The sequence below is a fragment of the Pseudonaja textilis genome, chromosome 2 (genome assembly GCF_049901715.1).
Source record: "Pseudonaja textilis isolate UNSWEBS1 chromosome 2, rPseTex1.2, whole genome shotgun sequence".
Taxonomy (NCBI): Eukaryota; Metazoa; Chordata; class Lepidosauria; order Squamata; family Elapidae; genus Pseudonaja; species Pseudonaja textilis.
In genome coordinates this window covers 37,595,163-37,619,478 of record NC_141991.1, presented here as the reverse complement: position 1 = coordinate 37,619,478, position 24,316 = coordinate 37,595,163, and the positions used below count along the sequence as shown (strand labels likewise).

Here is a 24,316-nt window from a genome sequence, read left to right as displayed (position 1 = left end):
GTGTGTGTTGTGTTTGTTTCAGGTGGGTCTCCCCTCCTAGCTTTAGAAGAAGAGAGGGAAGGATGAAGGGAAGGGATAGAAAGAGAGGGAAAGAGAAAAAGGAAGAGAGAGAGAGGAAGAGAGAAAGAAAGAGACAGAGAGAAAGGGGGAAAAAGAGGGGGAGAGAGGTAAAGAGAGAGGGGGAAAGAGAGAGGGAAAGAGAGGGAAAGAGAAAGAGAAGGAACAGACAAGAAAGTAAAGAAAGAAAAAGGAAAGAAAAAAAAGAGAAAGGAAGGAAGAGAAAGGAAGAAAAGGAATAGACAAAGAAAGGGTAATGGAAGGAAGGGACAGAAAGAGAGGGAAAGAGAGAGAAAGAAAGAGGGAGGGAGGAGAAAGTGAATGGGATATGAAGGGAGGGAGAGAGAGAGAGAGAGAGAGAGAGAAGGAAGAGACAAGAAAAAGAAAGAGAAAAGGGAAAGAAAGAAAAGGGGAGAGGGAATGGAAGAAAAGAAATAAGACAAAGAAAGAGGGGGGATGGAAGGGACGGAAAGAAAGAGAGAGAGAGAGAGAGAGAGAGAGAGAAAGAAACAAAGAGGAGAAAGTGAATGAGATATATGGATGGATAGATACATGGAAGGAGGGAGTGACAGAAAGAGAAAAAGAAAGAAGGAAGGACACAAACCCTGGCTTCAGAAGACTCTTTGAAACAGCACAGCAATCTAGGGTTGGCCTGCAAGGGATCTTAGAGGTCAACTTCTAGTCCAACCCCCTGCTCCAGCAGGCTTAGAAGTGTAAGCGTGTGTGTGTGCATGGCTGTCAAAACTCCAAAAACAGGTCAAGTAGCTCTGGGGAGGTTAGTCATAAATTAGAATACTTGCTAAGCAACCGGCCATTAAGAGAGGACCACTTGTATTTGATTTGCTAGTCACATGGCCACCCAGCCAGTCACATGACCACCAAGCCACACCCAGCAGGTCATGTGACCACCAAACCATGCCTAGTCAGTTACGTGACCATCAAGCAACACCCAGAAATTAAACCATGCCCACAGAACTGGTTGTTAAAAAATTTGAAACCTAGCCCTGATCAGATCGCATATAAACATCAATTGGAATGTTTATTTCTCTAACTTTTCATAATCAGTAGTATTCTTCCATTCTGTGAGGCAATTCCATCTCTAAGATGTAGAGGAAAATCCTGAATAATCAATGGCTTATTGCAAAGAACATACATTGCTCTCTATAAACAAAAATGAACACTTTCACTTAGATTCTATTTCTGAGGCAGGACACATGGAAGCCATTGGAGATGATCATTTGGATTTGGATAGAGATCCTATAATTACGTTAATGATGCTCTTTGCCATCCAACGCCAAGGAACCTACCACTATCCTTCAGTATTGTCAAATTAATACATTAAATGAGGAAGAGTTAACTAAAATTAAATGTATGTATGTGTGTGTGTGTGTGTGTTGTGTATGTATGTATGTATGTATGTATGTATGTATGTGTGTATGTGCATATATATATATATATATATATATATATATATATATATATATATATATATATATAATGTGTATATGTATAATGTGCTTTTGGCTTCATGCTTGTGTGAGCAAAGCGTGATCGGAGCTGCCATCAACCAATCAACCAATCAATAAATGACAACACAACCAACCTCCCCACCAGCATATATAGGGAGAAGAAGAAACGAAGAAACGAAGCCGAAAGCACCAGCCTGAAGATGGCGAATGGGACCTCAGCAAAACGTTGCCAAGATACTCTCAATCTTACATGGGAAAAGACCTGAACATGCCAAGACCTGCATACCTCTGTACCCATGAAAATCTACAAAAACATGTATGTATGTATGTATGTATGTATGTATGTATGTATGTATGTATGTATGGTATTCAGCTTTGTTCAGGTATTTTCCCACGTCATTATAGTTGTGCTTTTAAAGTTGTAGCAACGTTTCAACAGAATCTCAGAAACGGCTGTGAAAGCCTGACACACAGACGAACCCAACACAGCAGTCTGATGATGGCAGATGAGATTCTTTAAAAGCACAACTATAATGACGTGGGAAAATACCCGAACAAAGCTGAATACGAGAACAGCTGTAAGGGACCTTGGTGGTCTTCTAGTCCAATCCTCTGCTCAAGCAGGAGACCCTGTGCCATTTCAGACAAGTGGCTGTCCAGTCTTTTCTTAAAAACCTCCAGTGATGAAACACCTACAACTTCTGAAGGCAGTTGTAACTGGTTAATTGTCTTCACTGTTAGGGTGTTTCTCCTTAATTTCAGGTTGCTTTTCTCCTTGATCAGTTTCCATCCAGTGTTTCTTGTCTTGCCTGGTGCTTTGGAAAATATTGTTGGAAAATATTCTTTGTGGCAGCCCCTCAAATACTGGAATACTGCTATCATGTCACCCCCAGTCCTTCTTTTCTCTAGCCTGGTCATACCCAATTCCTGCAACCATTCTTCATATGTTTTATGTCCTTAATCATCTTAGTTGCTCTTTTCTGCACTTTTTCCAAAGTCTCAACATCTTTTTTGTAAGGCAGTAACCAAAACTGGATGCAGTATTCCAGGTGTGGTCTTACTAAGAATTTATAAAGCGATTAAAAGAAAGAGGAGAAATGGAGTATTATTTTGTCTGGGACACATGGTATAAATGGTTATAAAATAGGAGTAAAATACAAGGGTAATTTTATATTAAATGTAATGGCAATGCATATAGCTGAAGGAAGAAAAGGAATGTAGCTGATATGTTCATATATGTATATATGAATATTAGTGATGTTGGAGTGCTGCAAAGATTGTAAATGTCATATAAAATGATAAAATATGTTTAATAAAATTATTTTTAAAAAACAATTTATAAAGTGGGACTAAAACGTCACTTGATTTTGATTGTATGCCTCTGTTTATATAACCAAGAATTATATTAGCTTATTTGGCTGCCGTTGTACACTCCTGGCTCATGTTTAAGTTTAACTAAGACTCCAAGGTCTCTCTCACCACTACTATGTCAGACCTGGATCCATCTTGATTCAGATTTAGGGCTGCCACAAGGGGGGATGGATAGCTGTGGGAACGGGGGAGTGAGAAGGGAAGGTAATGAGAAGGGAGGATAGCCACAACAGCATTCTTTTGCCAGAGCTCAAGGTCAAGTTGCTGGAGTTTGGAGGGGAGAGACTAGACTTGGGGGGGAGTTCAGAATTGAGGTAGCTTGGAGAGCATGACTTGAGGATCATCAATAAGGGCTGGGTGTGAGTTTTAGTGTAGCAGAGGAAAACGTCACACACTGGTCACACCTATACCCAGTTTAGCAAAGGAAAAAAACGTCCTGATACGTCACATGATGCTGCCATAACAATGTGAGTTTGACACCCTAATCTAGGTCATGGTTGTCCAAAGATGATTTTCCAAAAGGCAACTGGGCTTTCTTGGTTTTCCTTTGACAATATTTTACTTCTCATCCAAGAAGCTTCTTAAATTCTAAGAAAAGCAAGAAATTCCAATTGCCTTTTGGAAAAGCACCTTTGGGATCAATGACATTGTTTAATTGATGAAACCTTGAATATGCCCATTCTGCCAAATTTTGCTGGGTAGGCAAAAAAAATATATGGAGATACACTGTCTCAAATTACCAGGTTTTATATTATGATGGTCTTTGTAGGTGATAGTCAGCACTCTGAATTGCACCTGGAACCCTAATTACAACCATTGCGGATTTCCAAGCAGTGATTTTTTTATTTATTTTTGTCAATTGCTTGCAAGATAATAGGTATAAGTAAAAACGTAGTTATGAATACATGGAGATAGATAGATATATATGGATCTTTGGTTGTTCGGGTTTTCTCCCGCGTAAGATTCGAAGTATCTGGAGAAGACCGGGAGAAAACCCGAACAACCAAAGATCCACATACAAATACCCGCGAGAACCTCAGAAAACAAATATATATATATATATATGAAAAATAAAAAAAATAAAAGAAACAATAGGACAGGGACGGTAGGCATATTGGTGCGCTTATGCACACCCTCTACAGACCTCTTAGGAAAGGGGTGAGGTCAATAGTAGACAGTCTAAGGTTAAAGCTTTTGAGGTTTGGGGAAGAAACCACAATGTCTATTCCAGACATTGACCACTCTCTTGCTGAAGTCGTATTTCCTGCAATCAAGTTTGGTGCAATTAACCTTGAGTTTGTATCTATTGTTTGCTCTTGTGTTGTTATGTTGAAGCTGAAGTATTCATTGACAGGTAGGACATTGCAATGTATGATTTTATATACTATATTTAGATCGGACCAAAGGCGGCGTAGTTCTAGGTTTTCTAGGTCTAGAATTTCGAGTCTGGTGGCATAAGGTATTCTGCAATGAGTAGAGGAGTGGAGAACTCTTCTTGTGAAATATTTCTGGACTTTCTCAACTGTGTTAATATCAGATACATAATGTGGGTTCCAGACTAATGAGCTATATTCGAGTATTGGTCTAGCAAATGTTTTGTATGTTCTAGTTAGTAGTGTAATATTACCAGAGAAAAAGCTATGTAACATTAGGTTAACAACACTTAACGCCTTTTTGGCTATGTAGTTACAGTGGGCTCTAGCACTTAGTTCATTAGAGATGAGTACTCCAAGATCCTTGACAGAGTTTGGATCATCAGCAAGGTCTTGACTATTCAGCCTGTATTTTATTTTCTGATATTTTTTGGCAACATGTTGGACAGAGCATTTATCTGTTGAGATTTGAAGTTGCCATTTGTTTGACCATTTTGATACATGGTCAAAATGGCCTTGGGGGACACCACTGTTGACAGGTACAGAATTTGATAGGACGCTCCCAAATTTTGACCATTTGTTGTCTTTTTGACAGGAATGTTTCTATCCAGTTATGCAGATGTCCAGAGATACCATGAGATTTTAGTTTTAGGAGTAGTTTGTCATGTACCACTGAATCAAAGGCTTTACAGAAGTCTATGTAGATTGTGTCTATTGCTTTGCCCTGATCGAGTTGTGTAGTCCATATGTTTTTGCAGTGTAAGAGTTGCAGATTGCAAGATAGTTTTTTCCTGAAACCAAATTGTTTATTAGAGAGTAGGTTGTTTCTAAGTGGAGGATGATGGATTGGTTTTGTTAGTGATTGGGGGCAAACCCCCAAACAGAATGTGCAGCAGCAGTCAAGCCAGGCAGCCAAATGAGAGAGGAAGGGCCCTAGAGTTTACACACACTGATGACAAACACTGTTTTTGTAGTTTAAATAGTTGTTTAATCCAATTAGAGTTTAAACATTGTCAATCAGTCCATATGTCATTCACAAATATATCCATTCAGTAACTTAGTCCATTCACTAGTCAGTTATATATCCTTATCTGCTTGTAAAGATATCTTCTCCTCTGATACCTTTCCTTTTGAAGACAACGCTGAGTATTCACAGGATATCAGCACATCAATGAAATAGTCCTTTCGTTCAGGTATTCAAACAGTTGTAGCAAACAGTAGCAAACAAACAGTAGCAAGCAGATAAAACAAGCAGAGAGAGAGTTACATTTCTCTTACTGCCTTTTATTGCCGTTTGTAACCGCACCCTTAATTAGTTAATTACAAGCAGTTTGGTGCTTAAGGCTACAAGTTACAAACACCCAAACCTTGGTTTTATATATTTATTCACCCAAACTTAGTTGGTGTATCAATGTTATACCCAACATTCTCCCCTTTTGGGTGATATAAATATACAATACCCTTACAATCTAAAACCATACTTTACACAACTCTCTTGGTGCTTAATGGCACCTTGGGCTTTAGTAAAGTTATCAGCTATATTGTCCTCCGACATGCAGTACTCCAGCTGTATCATTTTACTCTTTACAGATTGTCTAACGTTTAAGTACCTTAAATCTGTATGCTTGCTCCTAGTTTTTACTGCAATATTTGTGGCCATTTGAATTGCTGCCTGATTATCTTCATGTACAATTATAGGATAATTTACAGTTAATCCCATGTCATTCATCATCTGCTTATACATGATTAATTCAGTACATAATAACGACAAACAGGAGAATTCTGCTTCCATAGTAGACAAACTTATATGCTGTTGTCTTATTGACTTCCAACCTATTAATGTCTTACCCAGCATTATGGCTGTTCCTGAAGTCGACTTTCTTGTGTCTCTTTCTGATGCAAAACTAGCATCTGCATAAGCACTCAGTATTAGATTACCTTTTGGTTCTAGATACAGTGCATGGTGTAATGTTCCTTTAAGATACCTTAAAATTCTCTTTAATGCCTTCCAATGACATTTAAGTGGATCATTATTATGTCGTGCCAGTTGATTAACACCATAAGCAATATCTGGCCTTGACCAATTGCTAATATATGATAAGCTACCAATCAAAGATTGATATATTACCTTATCAAACTTGGGACTTTGAGTATCCATTTTGCAAATATCCTGACTCATTGGAGTCTTTGCAGTCTTACAAAGTTCCATCTTATAATCTATTAGCAATTTAGATATCTTATCCTCCTGAGATATCTTAAAACCTTTCTGTGTTTTCAGTATATTCACACCTAGATATTTCTTTATCTCCCCTAATTGCTTGATTTTTATTTTCTTAGCTAATGATGCTATTATTTTGTTGGCTTCATCATTAGTTTCTGTAATCAAAGCAATATCATCTGTGAATAATAGTAATAATGATATTTTCCCATTTGTCTCCCTTTTAAATAGACATGGATCGGCTAAACCAGCTTTAAACCCTATATTGTTTAGTTCCTTTACAATATACTGGTTCCATTCATAGCCTGATTGTTTAAGACCATAGAGGCTCTTTTTTAACAACCAATAATCATTATTATTTTCACCTTTAAATCCAATAGGTTTTTTCATGTATACAGTATGTCTTAGTGGAGCGTGCAAGTAAGCAGTTTCTACATCTAGATGGCTGACTATATATTTCTTACTTGCTGCCCACACTAAAGCTGCCCTTAATGTTGCTGCTTTAAGGCTAGGTGCAAATACCTCATCATAGTCATTGGCATTTTGTCTAAAACCTTGGGCTACTAATCGTGCCTTATGGATTATATTACCATCTTTTTCAGTTTTTATCTTAAAAATCCATTTGCAGCCAATGGGTTTTATATCAACAGGTAATCTCGCATTTTCATATACTTTCATATCCTTTAAGGATTTCAATTCCTTATTCATTGCTGCATACCAACTTTCCTTATCTTTAGTAGGATACATGTTTATTTCATCTACAGTATATGGAACTTTATTAATCTGGCACACTGTGTTAGCCTGGTATCTATCAGGCGGTCTAGATATTCGTGTAGTTCTTCTGGGAATTGCTGGGCTAGTATGAGGACTTTTTTGAATTACTACCTGTTCATGTTCCTCAGCTTGCTCAGCTATTGGTACTATTTCTTCCTTTATGGGCTCTATCTCTGCCTGTATTTGTCTCTTTACTTTATTCTTAAAGTTACAGGGATAATTAATGGGATTTCTATAGGATTCAAAAATTTCTTCTTTATTGTTATCCTGTTCTAACTTATCCCATCCTACGTGCTCTAGAAATTGGGCATTGGCACTACATAACACCTTAGATGTGCCTTTCTCCCAAAATCTATATGCCCTATGGTTTGCTTGGTAACCAACGAAGAATAATTGTTTAGCTCTGTGTTGCCCTTTACGCCTGAGTTGTGTAGGGATATGCGCCCATGCTGGTGCACCAAATGTGTGCAGGTAACTCAGATCAGGCTTCCTGCCATGCCACATGGTGAATGGTATTTCACCAGTAGTTGTATTAACAACGTTGTTTAATATGTTATTAGCACACATTCTGGCCTCCCCCCACAAAGAATCAGGTAATCCAGAATCAGTTAACATTGTTCTAACCATTGCCTGTAGTGTTTGGCCTCTTCTCTCAATAAATGTGTTGTGTTGTGGTCTGTATGGTGCAGATTTCTTGTGCTCTATTCCAGCTACCTTTAATCTATTCTGGAATTTGCTGTTAACAAATTCCGTACCATTATCTGTCACCAGGGTTATCAGTTGCCGTTTAGTTTTTCTTTCTGCAAATTTTAACCAGCTGAAGAAATGTTGATATGTTTCAGTTTTGCTTTTCATTAGGTAGCAAAACCCATATCTAGAATAATGGTCCATAATGCTCAGTATATATTGAGCACCCCCCATACTGGGTTTCTTTGGACCTATAATGTCTGCAAATACTACTTCTAAAGGTTCTTTAGTTTTGAAACCATTTAGCCTATTTGCAGGCAATATTTTACTCTTATCTTCACAGCAGACATTACAACGCAAATATTTATCACAAGGTTTTAACCTTATTCCAACAGATAACTCTACTGTACGTTTTAGCATTTTAAAATTTACATGCCCCAAACGCCTATGCAATAAATGGATACATTCATTATGAGGCTTTATATTGTTAAATACAGTCTGTGCCTCCCCTTTCTTACTATCATGTAATACATACAATGTTTCATTTAAAGCTGCAGTTACTCTTTTGTTATCTTTTTCAATTATGCAATTATTATCCTTAAATGTAATTACATAACCTAGTTTGTCTAATACCCTTACAGAAAGCAAGTTCACCTTTAACTGTGGTACATACAACATTTTTATATCCTGGTTTAAGCATGGACGGTATGCAATACCTTCTCCCTTGGCCTTGAGGTCCCAGCCATTAGCAAGTGATATATGTTGAGAGCTTGTAGACATTTTTATAAATTTTGTCTTATCTCTCGTGATGCAGTGGGATGCACCACTGTCCACCACCCATAAATCATTCTTCACATCACAGTTGCTAAACGTGGCTAGTTCAAAAGATTTCTTTGGCTTTTTTACATTCTGGTTTTTTTCTTTTCTGCAGAATCTTGCCAAATGTCCTCTGCCTCCACAATTAAAACACTTTTTAATTGTGTATGCCGTCGAAGATAAATTCTCTTCTTCCGGGTGCTTTAATTTACTTAGTTGGTTTCTTTCAAGCTTTGAAGATAATTTCTCTTCTTTATTAGGTTTATCTTCTCTCAGCTGGTCACGTTCACACCTTCTTCTGGCTTCTTCTAATAGCCTGCCGGTAATCTTGGTTAATGATAAACTATCTTTTGGCAATACTTCTAAAGCAGTCACATAATCATCATAACTTTGATCTAATGAAGACAGTATGATGTATACTTGTTGCAACTCATTAAATATAAGCTCTTTTTCTTGTAATTCCTGAAAAATGCTCTTCATACAATTTAAATGAGTTAACATGTCTCCATTCTTCTGAAGATGTGTTGAAATAGTTTGCATGTAAGATATATATGAGCTCCTACACTGTCCCGAACATATATCTTCCTGAGGTTCTCCCAGCAGTTTGCAGCATTTTCCTCTCCACGGATATGGATAAGTTGCTGGTCAGAGAGAGTCAGTCCTATGATGCATAAAGCCTGCTCATTCTTTTGTTTATAGTCTTGTATCTTTTTGTCATCCTCCTCAACATCAGGATCTAAGTTAGTCACATCTGGTGGGTTTGTTATTATGTCCCACAAACCTTCTCTTCGTAGAAGTAAACTACATTTCATTGACCATGAAACATAGTTCGTTCCATCTAGTCTGGATATCATGGACAGATTTGGCAAATTTACTTGTGCCATTGCTCTTCAGATATGTAGCTATTTAAAAAACTACTGAAAAAAAAAACAGTTTGTTTTTACAGTAATGTGCAACTCACACCAACTCTCACTGCTATATCCTCGTTAGTTAGACTGTGCGCACTGGGCCCATAACCAATGTTAGTGATTGGGGGCAAACCCCCAAACAGAATGTGCAGCAGCAGTCAAGCCAGGCAGCCAAATGAGAGAGGAAGGGCCCTAGAGTTTACACACACTGATGACAAACACTGTTTTTGTAGTTTAAATAGTTGTTTAATCCAATTAGAGTTTAAACATTGTCAATCAGTCCATATGTCATTCACAAATATATCCATTCAGTAACTTAGTCCATTCACTAGTCAGTTCTATATCCTTATCTGCTTGTAAAGATATCTTCTCCTCTGATACCTTTCCTTTTGAAGACAACGCTGAGTATTCACAGGATATCAGCACATCAATGAAATAGTCCTTTCGTTCAGGTATTCAAACAGTTGTAGCAAACAGTAGCAAACAAACAGTAGCAAGCAGATAAAACAAGCAGAGAGAGAGTTACGTTTCTCTTACTGCCTTTTATTGCCGTTTGTGACCGCACCCTTAATTAGTTAATTACAAGCAGTTTGGTGCTTAAGGCTACAAGTTACAAACACCCAAACCTTGGTTTTATATATTTATTCACCCAAACTTAGTTGGTGTATCAATGTTATACCCAACAGGTTTATAATTGATTTCATGACTTTACAGGTGATGCAACATAAAGAGACTAGTCTGTAATTTTCAACTAGGCTGGGGTCTCCCTTTTTGAAGATGGGGATGACCATGGCTTGTGTCCATAATTTTGGTAAGGAGCTGGTCCTGAAAGATTTTTCAAAGATTATCCTTATAGGTTCGGCTATGGCAGTGGATAGCTTTTTTAAGAAGTAGGCACATATTCCATCTGGTCCAATAGATAGATATGGTTTTAGATTGTATAGTGCTTTTTGAACATTGTCTTCTGTAAAATTGATATGTATTAGATCGTTGTAGTTGTCTATGGTTCGACTAGGAAATACTGGGCATGATCCATTGCTGTTTACAAATACTGACCCAAAGAAGGTGTTAAAGAGGTTGGCTTTAATAGTGTCGTTGTTGCAGTCTTTACCATTAGGTCCTTTCAGGGATGGGATGGACTTTGAGTCTTTTTGTTTGTTGTTTACAAAATTGTAGAAAGCGCGGGTGGAATTTGTGCATAGGTTTTCTTCTTGTTTAATGTGATAATTGGTGCATTCAGTTTTTATCTGGTGGCATACATTTTTGTATCGGCTTTTGAAGTTGGCAACATGACCAGATTTGTTTTTCTGCCAAAATGATCTCTTTTGGGATTGAAGCTTCCTTATTGTTATGGGTAATTTGTTTTTTCTAGTTTTGAGAGTTGTTAATGGTACATATAGTTTGATGACTCTTTTGACTTTCAGTAAAGATATGTTGTAATGGTTTTCAACAGTATCGCATCCAGTGAATAGAAATTGCCAATCAAGGGTTGAGAGATCGTTGTTTATAAGATCATGGTTGCCTTTTTTGAAGTTATAGTTGAGGATTTTGTCGTTGTGATGATTTTTGTGTGGACTTATGCTGAGACAAAATCATATCATGGTATGAGCAACCCATAAACTATTCTGGACCAGTTGTTGCTTATGAGAGATCTTCAAGGGCTGTCCCATGTAGAGTACACTGAAGGGTATGAGTAACTACTGAAGGGCCCTCTCAATCCAGAAATTGGCACACAAGATTCTATGCAAGGCTCTTCTACCTACAAGTGCCACTTGTTTTTTGAGCAGAATTGTAAATCTAAGACAACCCCCAGATTATGCACCAGTATCAAATGGTTGCAACTCTACCCCAGACCAAAGATTAAAAGTTCCTAGATGCAGGAAGTCCAAGTAACTATAATCACTCAGTCTAACCAATGCATTTTTCTAAGTTCTGCTACTAACAATAAAATTTGAAATTAAATTCTTAACTTCTTTATTTTCCTTATAAAAGTCAATGAATCAGTTTAAAAGTCCTGAAATAAAATGGGGGAAACTATCTTTTTAACAAAATCATTTTTATAATTACATGTACAAGTAGGCTGTTCCAACTTTAGACCTCAATCAATGAAGCTACCACAGTAAAAATTCTCAAACATACTTCAAAAAGTTTGAAGCTACATTCTCCATAAAGTGATATGTATTGAGATTATCTCTATTAAATTGAAATTGACATTGACACTTTGAAGAATTCACAGATGTCATGATGTATAATAAACCTATCATACACCCACTCTGAATATGATAATGTAATCAAAGATACACTTTTGAAATAGCTTATCAAAAGTAAAATATTTACCAAAATCTAAACTACAGCAAATCAGAGAATTGTTGAAATTTCAAGAAATGGCTATTTACCTCACGACAGAACAAATCAACTTGCAATTTATAACAGATCATCCACTTTTACATAATTTACAATATATTTAATGGTATAAAAATAACAAACTATTTTTAGAGGATTAGAGACTGAAGCTGTCATGAATGACATAATGAATTTAGCACAAATTTCTATTTAATTGTATTATACAGGAAGAGTGAATAAGTTTAAATCATGTAGGATAATTGAGTACAATTAAAATTGTTTTATTTTTTATTTTTCAACAAACATGCTAAGTCATTGACAGGTAACTATGGCTTAGTTTTCTGTTCTGTTAGAAGAATTTGAGACCTTTTATGCTTTCTCTGAATGCTTAGTTTCTCACCACAAAATGTATTTATTATACCAATTCAATTTTATTTGTCCTAGGGCAGCTTCTATACAAGCATGTTGCTTCCAGATAATAAAAAATAGCATGGGTCAAGTAGCTAAATATATTTACTGTAATGCTTCCTTGCAGCTATTATTTCATAAGAATGGGGTGATATTTTTTTTTTAAAAAAATGTTTGTTAGTTATATTTTTTCTTTCCTTCAAGAGCTCAAATACAACAGTCCCTCAGACTATTTTACCCCAGAAGAACAATTCTTTGAAATAAGTTGGACTGACTGAGAATGACAAATCTCAAATAATCCATGAATGTTCTTGGTTGAGGATAGACTAGAACCTTCATCTTTCCACTCATAGGCCAACACATTAACCGTTTATATTGAACTGGCCAACTGTTCCATCTTGATGGTTAGAGGTTGCATTTGTGGGATAGTTTGTACCTTTTGTCTTCTGGCTTAACTTCTTACAGGCCAATGATATATCTCAGATGACATTTGCCTAGGTTGATGCTCAAACTTGCATAGGGCTAGAAATGACCTCCTTTAGTTGATGGAAATGTTCTCAGGTATTGCTGTGACATCATGCAGTCACATCTGACTCACTAGCATTCCGTCAGACATACTATTCTTTGTAGTTGATGCAAAACCTTGAAAGTAAAATGGATTCCCTAGGAAAGGGGTACTTCTGCTGAATAGCAGTAAATAAGCAGTAAGACATGAAGAGTCAGGGGGAATAACAGTGTAATGGATGATAATCTAATTAATATTTAGATGGACACCAGGAGGTTTGCTGCTGGTACAATGAGCACACAGGGCTAGTCTTTCAGAATTGAAAGTTGGTATGTTCTGTAAGATCGTTCTACAAAGTGAGATGGTTTCTGTGAAATAAACCAAACAAATGTTTGCCCATGTTCTGCCAAAAATGACAGACTTGCTGCCAACCCAAGTAGCAGAACAAATGCTGGCTAGTGTAATAGTCGTATGTAGCTGACAATTTAGATTATATACAAAACAACACAGAATTTTCCTGGAACAGGAACATTTCTTTAACTAGTAGAGAGATACATAGTTTACAAACATGAGAACAGCCATATATCAGTTCAGCTGCTGATTTACAAATGTTTTTTTTCCCTACAGCTTATCAATAATAAAAGGAAGGAAAGCAGGCATACTGCTTAGAATCGGCATTACAGGATTGTTTTCCTTTGCTTCCTGAAGAAAAAAGCGAAGGAATCACAAGTGTTTCACGTGCTATGCAAGAACCCACCAAAGCCTGTAACATGGGCATTATTCGTAAATTCCTTGATCTGAATGTTATTTAGAATCTGCTTTCTCTTTCTAAAAAAGAATTATAGTTTCAATAATTAACCTTAAAAGAAAAGAAATTGAGTGAATAATTATAGATTTTTTTTAAAAAATCTCAGTCAACAGAGACTGAATTATAGAATCACAGATGTGTGAGTTGGAAGGAAACCTCTGGATCATACAATAAAGACATAACTTAAGGGCAGCACATCCACAGCCTGATGGGTGTCTTGCAACAGTCATAAGTGTGACTTTTGCCATCCTTTCCAAAGGACTGTTATGATACTGTGATGATGCAAATGGAAGAGGGAAGATCTCGAGCTCTAGAGCAATAACTTGTTGCCTGATCGACGGGACCAAATCAGTATCCTGTTAGGTAATACATTTGGCAGGAAACAGAAATACAATTCCTGCAAACTTTCTTCTTGTTTAGCAACTGAAATTTTCACCTCTGTCTTTTCACAGAGCCGGGAACATTGTGAGACATGTTGAACTTTTGCAATTATTCATCTTAGTAAGAATTTGTTTGAAATTCCATTATTGTTTATAGGTTGTAAACACGCAGTCAGACATGATTGGATGGCATATTTGCCTAGTAAATTAATAAATCAAAGAACAACTATTTCATGTCACTGTCTACATAATACATCACTTTCTAGAAATTGTGTGATGCCTTGTACTTGAGAAAGGTAAGCCCTGTTGGAAAAAGTTCTGTATTGCTATTCATGTTGCTGTTGCTTTCAAACTGTTTTAGATACTGCATCTTCAGACAGGAGACAAAGGAATTCTCATTGTTTTACAAAATAGAATAGATTAGCATACATGTCTGAAGTAAATGTATGACAAATACAATTATAATAAAGATTAACACAAAGTATCATCAGTATTTCTCATTTAAAACAAAAATACCCTTCTACATATTTATTTATTGCTCCTCTCACCATTAGCACTCCTACATCAATCCATCAAGTGAGGAGTGACTCCATTGAAGATAATTGGGATTGGGATTCCTTTCCCAACAATGTAGATTTTAGGCAGGAAAATAATGAATTTCAATTTATAGAACATTCTGAACTTTTGGGGAAGAGCAGTTTTCTAAGCATACTTTATTACAATTAACACTACCACTTTTACAATCTTTATTAAACATAGTCACATAACATTTTTTTCAAAGCTTTTCCATTAGCAAGTAACATTATTTTTCTCCTTCAAATGGAAATTATATGTCATATATGCCCACTACATCTTATTTTATACAATATTTTCTAATATTTAATTCATAAATCAATTCCCATTTGGTTTAATAATGCATGCTTGAAGACAGCAGACAGGAATACCAGAAAAGTATAGTGCTTGCTAGTTATTGGGAGGCCTCATTAAAAAGGCATCAAGAGAAAGAACAATAAAAGCAACCCTATGAACTTTTGTAATTGGACCCAAGGGAAATGTAACTTTGAGAACATCATTGTAATCTTGGTGCAAGATTTAAAAAAGAAGCACAACCTTCTGTAGGCTTTGATATCAGCTTTGCAAAATCAGTAGTAGTAACACCATAAGCATCGAGAAATTAGTGTGAATTTTTAGATTAAAGTAGTGGAATAAAATATAATCATTTCTCCTTTGCAAACGTTAAGTCAGTTAGCTTTTTTCAAAGCTGAATAATTTGAGGAGAGAGAGGGGGGGAGATGGAGAGAGAGGGAGAGAGAGCAAGGTAGGTAGGTATTATCTCAACATTTCATATCCATATTCTGTACTCCTCAATTTTTGGCGAAGCAGAGCTCCTTGGTATTCAACATATGCATGGCATGAGCACATTTGTCTGCACTTCTTTCTATTTTGAAAGGAATTTTTTTTTAACAGAGAGATTGCCATACATATGTTGATTCTACAAGCAATGTAGAACACAGATAGTTCTTAACCAACTATTCATTTTCACAATTGTTCAAAGTTACAACGGCACTGAAAAAAGTGAGTTATGACTGGTTATCATAGCTATGACAATTACAGTATCCCCATGGTCAGGAATCAAAAATCATGCACGTGGCAGCTGGCACATATTTACAATAACTACAGAATTCCAGAATAATATAATCACCATTTATGAGCTTCCCAGCTGGCTTCTCAAGAACAAAGTCAATGAGGAAAGCTGGATTCATTTGATGATTGTATATTTCACTAACAACTTCAGTGATTTGTGCAGTGATTTCTTTAACAACAGTGGCAAAAAAAATTACCACAACAGTGGTAAAATCAGGCATGACTCATTTAAAAACTGCCTTGCTTAACAAAACTAATTAGGGTCCCAACTGTTGCATAAGTTGAGGATTACCTGTAATTAAACATCTGAGTCATATCAGGAGAATACCTTTTCTTCTCTGACACTCGGAAGATGTCCAACGGACATGAAGCTAAAGAATGAGACCTTTCAGTCTTCTTCATATGATAGTCAATTTCACCCTATCTTGAACATTATTGGAAATACCATTTACTTCAATTTGATCCTTTTTGGGGGTGGGTGGGGGGGTGTATGTGGAAGGATTAGTTTCAAACTACTAATATTGTTAACTCAACAGTTTTTCAAAAAGTTGTTAGCTGATTTAATACTTTTTAATTAACTCACTAGGTACATGTTTCTAACATGGCATGTAAACTACTTCTATCCATTCTTAACCTAAAGGATTTTGCAACTGGGGTGGCAAGTTGCATCTGCATGCATGACCCATGCGGAGTTCCATAATGATTGCTCTGAAATTCAAACAACGAGCTGCAAAGAAAACTTGACTGAAATACGGGGAAGATGATTCACTGAAACTTATACTCAACCAATGGTGAGATTCATTTTTTTTTTACTACCAGTTCTGTGGGTGTGGCTTGGTGGGCATGGCAGAGGAAGGATAATGTAAAATCTCCAGTCAGGGGTGGTATTTGCCGGTTCTCCAAACTACTCAAAATTTCCACTACCGGTTCTCCAGAACTGGTCAGAACTTGCTGAATACCACCTCTGTACTCAACCCAATAAAAAATGAACCACCTGGTCTGCAACAATCAAAGAAACAAAACTTGGAAGAAGATGATGTCCAAGGAACCATAGTACTTACAGCAGCATACTGCTTATGTAATACAAGCTAAGGACATCCAGGTCAAACCTGGAATAATTTTTTTCTTTGCTTTACCAAAAATAAGATTTAGAAAAGCAACCTTTAAAGGGTCTTCTTCAAACTTCCTCACTTTGATACTCTTCAGAAGTGAGGACTAAAATTTCCAGAATTTTTACTCATCATTCTTGGCTTTCCTGATTGGCTATTACATGAGAGATCATACGTCTGTACTTTGAGAAAACCTTCTTATCATTGGATAATCTTTGCTTATTTAAAACAATGACATACTCGCCTTCATTTTTTCAGTCAAGAGAGCTTTTTTGAAGATACTACCATTTTCCTAGTTGACTTGTAAAAACTGCATTTCATTTTTTTGTTTTGCATTTGAGTCTACTTTTCTTTGCCTTTATATTCTTTGCTCTATAAAATGGAAAACAAATATTGATTTTCTTATATTCTTCAGTTGAAAGAGTGAGCACACATACAACGTTCTCAGTTTGCATAAATTTGCATTTATTTTGCACTTTCTGGACAAGACCACAAAATAATACTTGACACCTTTGTACATTTTAATTTTATGTATATCAATGTTGAACAGTTTTTAAAACAACAAAAACATTATTTTAAATGTATAATGGACTTTATAATGTGGAGAACCAGCATTGTGATGGTCTACAAGCAGGGAGATACAGGTTCTAGTCCTCCTTTAAGAAACAAGGCCAGCTGGATGACTTTGGGCCAGTCACAACCTCTCAGACCTAATCAATGTCAGTCTCTGCAAAAAGCCAACCAAAACACATTTCTCGTTGTACTACACTTTGTTATATGAACTTGTGAGTGCAATGCCTCACAGTACAACTGCTAAAAGTGACACTGGATTTAGTAATATGAGTTATGACTGGGGAAAGTAAAGGACTTTTAAAGGTTTTCCCACCACATTTTTAATAGCTCAGGGATTTGAGCTTCTAAGTATTTTTACCTTTAAATATTACATTACAGCGTTATTGTACATTATAATATGGCTAGAAGAATCACTATCATAAATATGAAGGTCATTTGTTATTTGCCCTGAAATTCTATAAAAGGATTTTATAGAACAGAGTTACCAGATAAATATGAATTTATTCTTGAGAAACTAAGCCTGAAAATATTTTCACAGAACAACCCTAAATTTGATTTGTTATGACCTGCTAAGCTCAGTGAAACTTACTAGGTTCAGTCCTGTGCAGGAAGAAACAACTCAACAATTACATTGTGGTAGCCAATACTTGGGATAAAGATCCTGAAACCTTTATGTGTTTCCTTATGACATGATCACAATCATCAAAAACATGGTTTCTTAATTTTTTCAGTTTTAAAATGCAAAAAGGAGGAGGAGTGGGTGGACGTGAAGGAGGACGTGGAGGGGAAGGAAGAGGAAACCCAGAAGAAAGAAACATTAGATGAAAAAAAGTCTACTTCTTGGATTTTTACTGCCACATAATGATAGAATAGTGCCATTGTCTCCAAGGATCTACAATTGTAATTGTTAGATTCTCCTACCTGCAAAGTTTCTGTTTTTTCACCATTTTTTTTTAGAATCACTTAGTCTAATTTGCTCAAATTTTTCCTACAGAAAAGCTACAGCAAATTAATTATGCATACAGTAGATTGTTATTGTTTGTAAACTGCATCTTCTGAGCAAAAAAAAAAAACACTACTGAAGGAAAAATAATGGGGTTAATAGAATAAGAAATATAGCAGGACTATTTCCAGCAGCAAATGTGTTATTTTAAAATATGCCAATTCTACCTTGTCCCAAAGGTGTTTTTTCAAGAGGCAAACTGGACTTTCTTGGTTTTTTTTTTCCTTTTGAAGACATTTTGCTTCTCATCCAAGAAGCTTCTTCAGCTCTAACTGAATGGTGGGGAATGGAAGGATCCATCAAATCAGAGCTAAAGAAGTTTCTTGGATGAGAAGCAAAATGTTTTCAAAGGAAAAAAACAAGAAAGCCCAGTTGCCTCTTGAAAAAAAAAGCATCTTTGGGACAACCATGACCTGAATGACTGAGAGTCTCCATAGACAATATTCTATCTTTTACTTTCTGGACCACAGAAAGGAAAGAAAAACAAGGCAACATTATACTACTACAGGCATATAGTAGTACAATTGACCATTCATTTACTGATCATTTGAAGTTACAATAGCACTGAAAAAAGTGACTGTTTTTCATACTTGCAAACCACTGCAGCATCCCCATGGTCATGTGATTAAAATTTGGATGCTTGGCAACTGACTTATACTTATGGTGTTTGCAATGTCCCACCATTTGAGATTTTCTGATAAGCAAAGTCAATGGGGAAGTCAGATTCACTTAACAACCATGTTAACAACAATGGGGAAGTCAGATTCATTTAACAACCATGACAAGAAAGGTCATAAAATGGGGCAAACTCATTTAATGTCTCTCTCACTTAGCAACAGAAATTTTGGGCTCAGGTGTGGTTGTAAGTCAAGGAATACCTGTAATATGCTATTCTAAATCTTGAGCTATTGTCTATGGCCTCTTACTTAATACTGATAAGCAACTACTCAAAGTAAACAGTCAGTTATCTTTTTCTTTGGCTAACCTAGAATTCTTAATTCCAGTGATTTAATCCCTTTTCTTTTTCTACAACCATAGCTTCTCTTGAATTCAGTACAACTTTCAGCATTATGCAAAGCCTGCTGAAATTCTCTTAATAGCATTATTTATTTAGATGATTTATTTGGACATCCATTTCACAAACAGTGACATTGGACTGATGACATATGGTTAAAAACATAAAAATAAAAGAATGAACAGTAATTTAAAAAACACAACAATACAGTACAAACAATGTCAAAACTGCAAACATACTCCAATTTCAAAGTAGTTACCAGATGGATTTATTCAATGCTGTGGGGAAAAAAAATAGTTGTTTTCTACATCCATTTTTTCAGTTTTATAGCTTTCAAGATTTCAACTCTGTGGTGTCTCTGTCTCAATACTAAAATATCAATCTGCAGTCATACTGACTCATTGTTTCATTCTCTTTCTGTTTTATTCTCCTTTCTGGGATTCATGTTTATTTGTTTTAATTTCAAAACATGGAGATGTCAGCCCTCTGGGGTAGGTCACACTGGACCATGAAATTCATGAATGTTAACACTGTGCAACATAACAAAGAAACGAAATTAAATCCTGCAACAATATTTGAATGAACTATATATTAAGACTGTGTTAAACTCAATTTCATTGAGGGCCGCATCAGGGCTGTGGTTGACCTCAGTGGGCTGGGTGGGAGTGGCCAACTGGGTGGGTGTGGCTAGTTTGATGCCACTCTCCAAATTGCTGGCATGTTTCCTCTTCGCATTGGATAAACTAGGCTGAAGCCAGGCTGGCCCGATCTTTCCTCTTCACATTGGGTAGACTGGGCCAAAGCCATGCTGTCCTGATCTTTCCTCTTCACATTGGTTAGACCAGGGCAGCCCCGTGGGTCATATCCAACCATATCGTGGGCCTGATTTGGCTCACAGGCGTTGAATTTGACACCCCTGCTTTAGCAGGACAAATTACATACATGCACAGGTAACACTTCCATCGAGATTAGGAACAAACAGGAATGTGAAACAACTGAAAAAGCTATGCAAACAGCCACATGAAGCCTTTCGGAAGCTCCAGTTTTTCGAGGTAGGATGCTTTTCTCATGACAATGAGCTTTGCAAAATAGCCCTTTCAAATGCTGATAATTAATTTTCAATGCACTGCCATTGATTAAAGTTAAAAAAAAAAGTAAAGTTCCAAATTTCATCCCCATATTGCACACTACTCCAAAGTAAACTACCTTCATACAAAGCCAACTAAGACACATGGTCTGTAAGGTTATCCTAATATAAGTAACAATGTAAGAATAAACGATAGCGCTTTCTTCTTTCTGTTTTGCAGCTGGGCCTCCTACCTTCCCTTTCAATTCCCAAAATAATTTGTTACTCTCAGAAAATGCTTTCTCCTAGTGCCAAACCAGATGTTATATTATCACAGAGAGAAAAATCTGTACATACAATTATGATACAATTATTATAGTCAAGCAGATGTTCTTCGCTCTCAGTGAAGTTCTAATACTTTACATCTAGAGCTTGTTTTCTTTTACAGAACAAAAGGAAAAGAAAAAAAGAAAAGACCATTGATATTTCCTAGGATTATAACTTTTCAGTTATGCTTCCAGTACTGTACTCAGTATCTGCAGCTAAGATGTAGGATCAATCGAGGAAATGTATATTACATTAAAGCTGAAAAAAGTAAAAGAAAATTATGAAAATTAATATTAGTAATAGAAACAGTTCCTGTAAATGTCAAAAGACCTCTAGAAATTTCAAGGAAATATATAATGAGGGGCTGTAAGTGCATGTATGTATGTATGAATGTGTATATGTATATATACTGTATATCTTTACGTACTGTAGAAGTATATAATACATATGTATATGTGTGCGTATTTGTATATGTATAAAAGCCAGCTTGGTCTAGTGGTTAAGACTCCAAGTTAGAAAGTGGGAGACAGCAAGTTCTAGTCCTGCCTTAGGCATGAAAGTTGGCTGGGTGACTTTGGGCTAGTCACTCTCTCTCAGCTCAACCCATCTCACACATTTACTGTTGTGGGGCAAATACGAGGAGGAAGGAATATTAGCTACATTCAATGCCTTGAATTTTTCATAAAATAATAAAGGTGGGATATAAATCAAATGAAAAAATAAAATACATTGAATGCCAATTTAGTTTGGCTGACTGTAATGGTATAGCGATTAAGGCACCAAGCTAGAAACATTCTGAATTCTCACCCTGGGTGAATCTCTCTCTCTCAACTCTAGGAAGAAAGAACAAGCTACATTTTGCCATTACTGCCAAGAAAACTGCAGAATCTAGTTCAGGCACTTGGCAAGCATCAACACAGACTCAAACACACACACAAAAAGTCTAGCATGTATTATTTTTTAAAAAATACAATCTACACACTATTTCATATATGCAGTGGGGAGACTTTTAATTATTTTTTGGTAGGTTGTCATAAAAAATAAAATGTAAACTTGTATATTATAAAGAAAGATTAGAATGTAAATTTCTGTTGATTATTTTAATGAAATAACAACTCTGAAGAGAGCTTTCAAAAATGGTGTTTTTATCATTTTCAAACCTTCAAAACTTTTCAACTTTCTTTCTTAGAACTGACCATGACAAAATCATACTGTGTAAAAAGCAATTATGATATGGTTAAACCTCAATAAGGATCACACAAGATGTGTAGCATTGAAAAGATACATGGTGTATTAAATAAAAGGAACTAAAGATATGATCTTTTTCATTTGCAAACTAATAATTTTAAAAAGTTGAAAATATTGTACACATAGAGACACACATTCTATCATTCACAGGAATTAGAAAGCAAAAGGGCAACTTAAAGTTTCATTATTGAAAATTACTATCAAGATGGCTGCATGCACTTCCATATTAATATTCTTGAAATAGCAGAATTGTCTAAAAGAGGACCCAAAGTAAAAATTGATTGATTTATATAATTTCTATAACAGCCAATCTCACTCAATGACTTTGGGTGGCTTACAATTCCAAAAGTATAAAAACAAAACAATACAAAGTATTTTGAAAACATACAATAAAAGATACCTTTAATATGTCACTATTTGCTCCCTGACAATCCTGTAAAACAATATATAAAACTATTTTTCTTTCAAATATCTGCTATATACTGTATTTATTTCAAGCATAAAAGATAATTTGAGAGAAGAAACTTAGTAACCACAGAAACAATTTTCTTTCACAGAACATGATGCATTATAATATTTAGTCTATCAAAAGCGACAGACACTAATAAGAACAAGTGTTATGTGCTTGATCAGTTTTAAATGTATTTTGTAGAACATTTCAAGGACTTTCAGTCTAATTTTGGAAACCTGACAGTGAAATGGAAAGCCACTTATCAATGAAGTCATGTTTTGGGGTAAACTCAATGAAATCAAAGAGACATATTTGTCACTCTTGTTTTGAATAGTCCTAGTGAAGTCAAAGGGATTAATTCCTTTGGACTAACTTACTGTATGCTCCGTTATTTTTACTACATTTACTTATGCAGAAATTGATAAAGTGCAACTAGAAGATGATATATCTTGGATACTGCCAGCAAGGAAAATAGTAAAGGCGATTCTGCAGGTACATAAGCTATTTTAATATATCAAAAGTATAGGCTTGTTATAGAGCAAATTACATTAGTAGGTCCCAGAGTAACTTAATCAAGGATATATTCTAGGATGTTTTATTCTCTGATTATAATTCCAACTGGATTCCAGCAGAAAGGAATAAAACCCTTTGGTTCCGTACATGTTCATCAAGTATTCTACAGGGAACTGTATATCCTTTGAAGAAATTGGTAAACAATATGGAGTTATTCTGGATTTACAACTCCCGCAGAAACAGAAACCAGGGAACGCTTTGACTTGAAAAGGCAGTTATTTGTTTGCCTGGCTGAGGGTGCTGAAGACAGTCATTCGTGCTAAGCACATTCACTTTATGTGGGATTTCTCTTGACGATAACTTGGATACTTCAACTGGTACAGAATGATGGTGTAATTTGCTAACTGGTACCAGATAATTCCTCCTATTTTGAGGAGCAGCACTGATGTTCAGTAGACTTTGGGATTTGGTTCAAGATGCTGGTAGTTATCTTGATTAGCCTTTATAATTTAGGATAGAATCCAACCACCCAACATATTGTCTAATTGGAAGCAGATGTTATATGTGTCCAATTTGCAAGAGAACAGGTAGGCAGGATCCCTGGAATGAGATTCCCATAGCAGCCTCATTATTCTGGAACAGCATGCCCCTGAGGTCAGGTTGATCTTTATCTTTTAAATGTTTCAGAAAATGGATGGGAATGCAGTGGTGGCTGAAGCAAGGTTGACTGAAAATGGCTTTGCATAGAGGGCAAAATGGCTTTGCATGGCAGAAAGAGCAAATGGCAATGGGATTAACCATTTGAATTCTTTTCGGGAGCAAAGAAGAGGCCAGGATTGCTCACAATTGCTCCATACATACAATTACATTATAAAACAAACATTACTTTTACTTCTTCTAAAATATGGATACATTCATTTTCTGTCTCATGTTGAGATCTTTCTATCCACATTTACCTTATGTAGAAGAAACACATCAAATTCCAGTTCTCAGATAATGTAATTTTTTTTTATTGACTATCAAGAACAAAAGGATTATTTCATTCTGCTGTTTAAAATTAGATCTTTTTTATTCATTGTTAAATAACAAAGTATTCTTAATATTATAAATAAGTTTTCTTCCCAAAAAATCCTTATACACTAAATGTATAGACAAAATACCCCCCTTTTGATATTTCCACTTGGAAAAAGAAAAGGGTTTTCTGTTCAATAACAGTTCTTCTAAAAAGACATATTTTGGAATTATCAGGG

At 35.9% G+C, this 24,316-nt stretch overlaps 1 protein-coding gene and 1 long non-coding RNA gene across 2 annotated transcripts in view; one reads left to right on the top strand and one right to left on the bottom strand.

Annotated features, from left to right (window-relative positions):
- Positions 1-24,316, top strand: part of LOC148126826 (uncharacterized) — a 346,379-nt gene that overhangs the window by 38,621 nt on the left and 283,442 nt on the right. The window lies entirely within an intron of this gene.
- LOC148126827 (contactin-4-like) overlaps positions 1-24,316 on the bottom strand; it is a 345,287-nt gene that overhangs the window by 169,113 nt on the left and 151,858 nt on the right. The window lies entirely within an intron of this gene.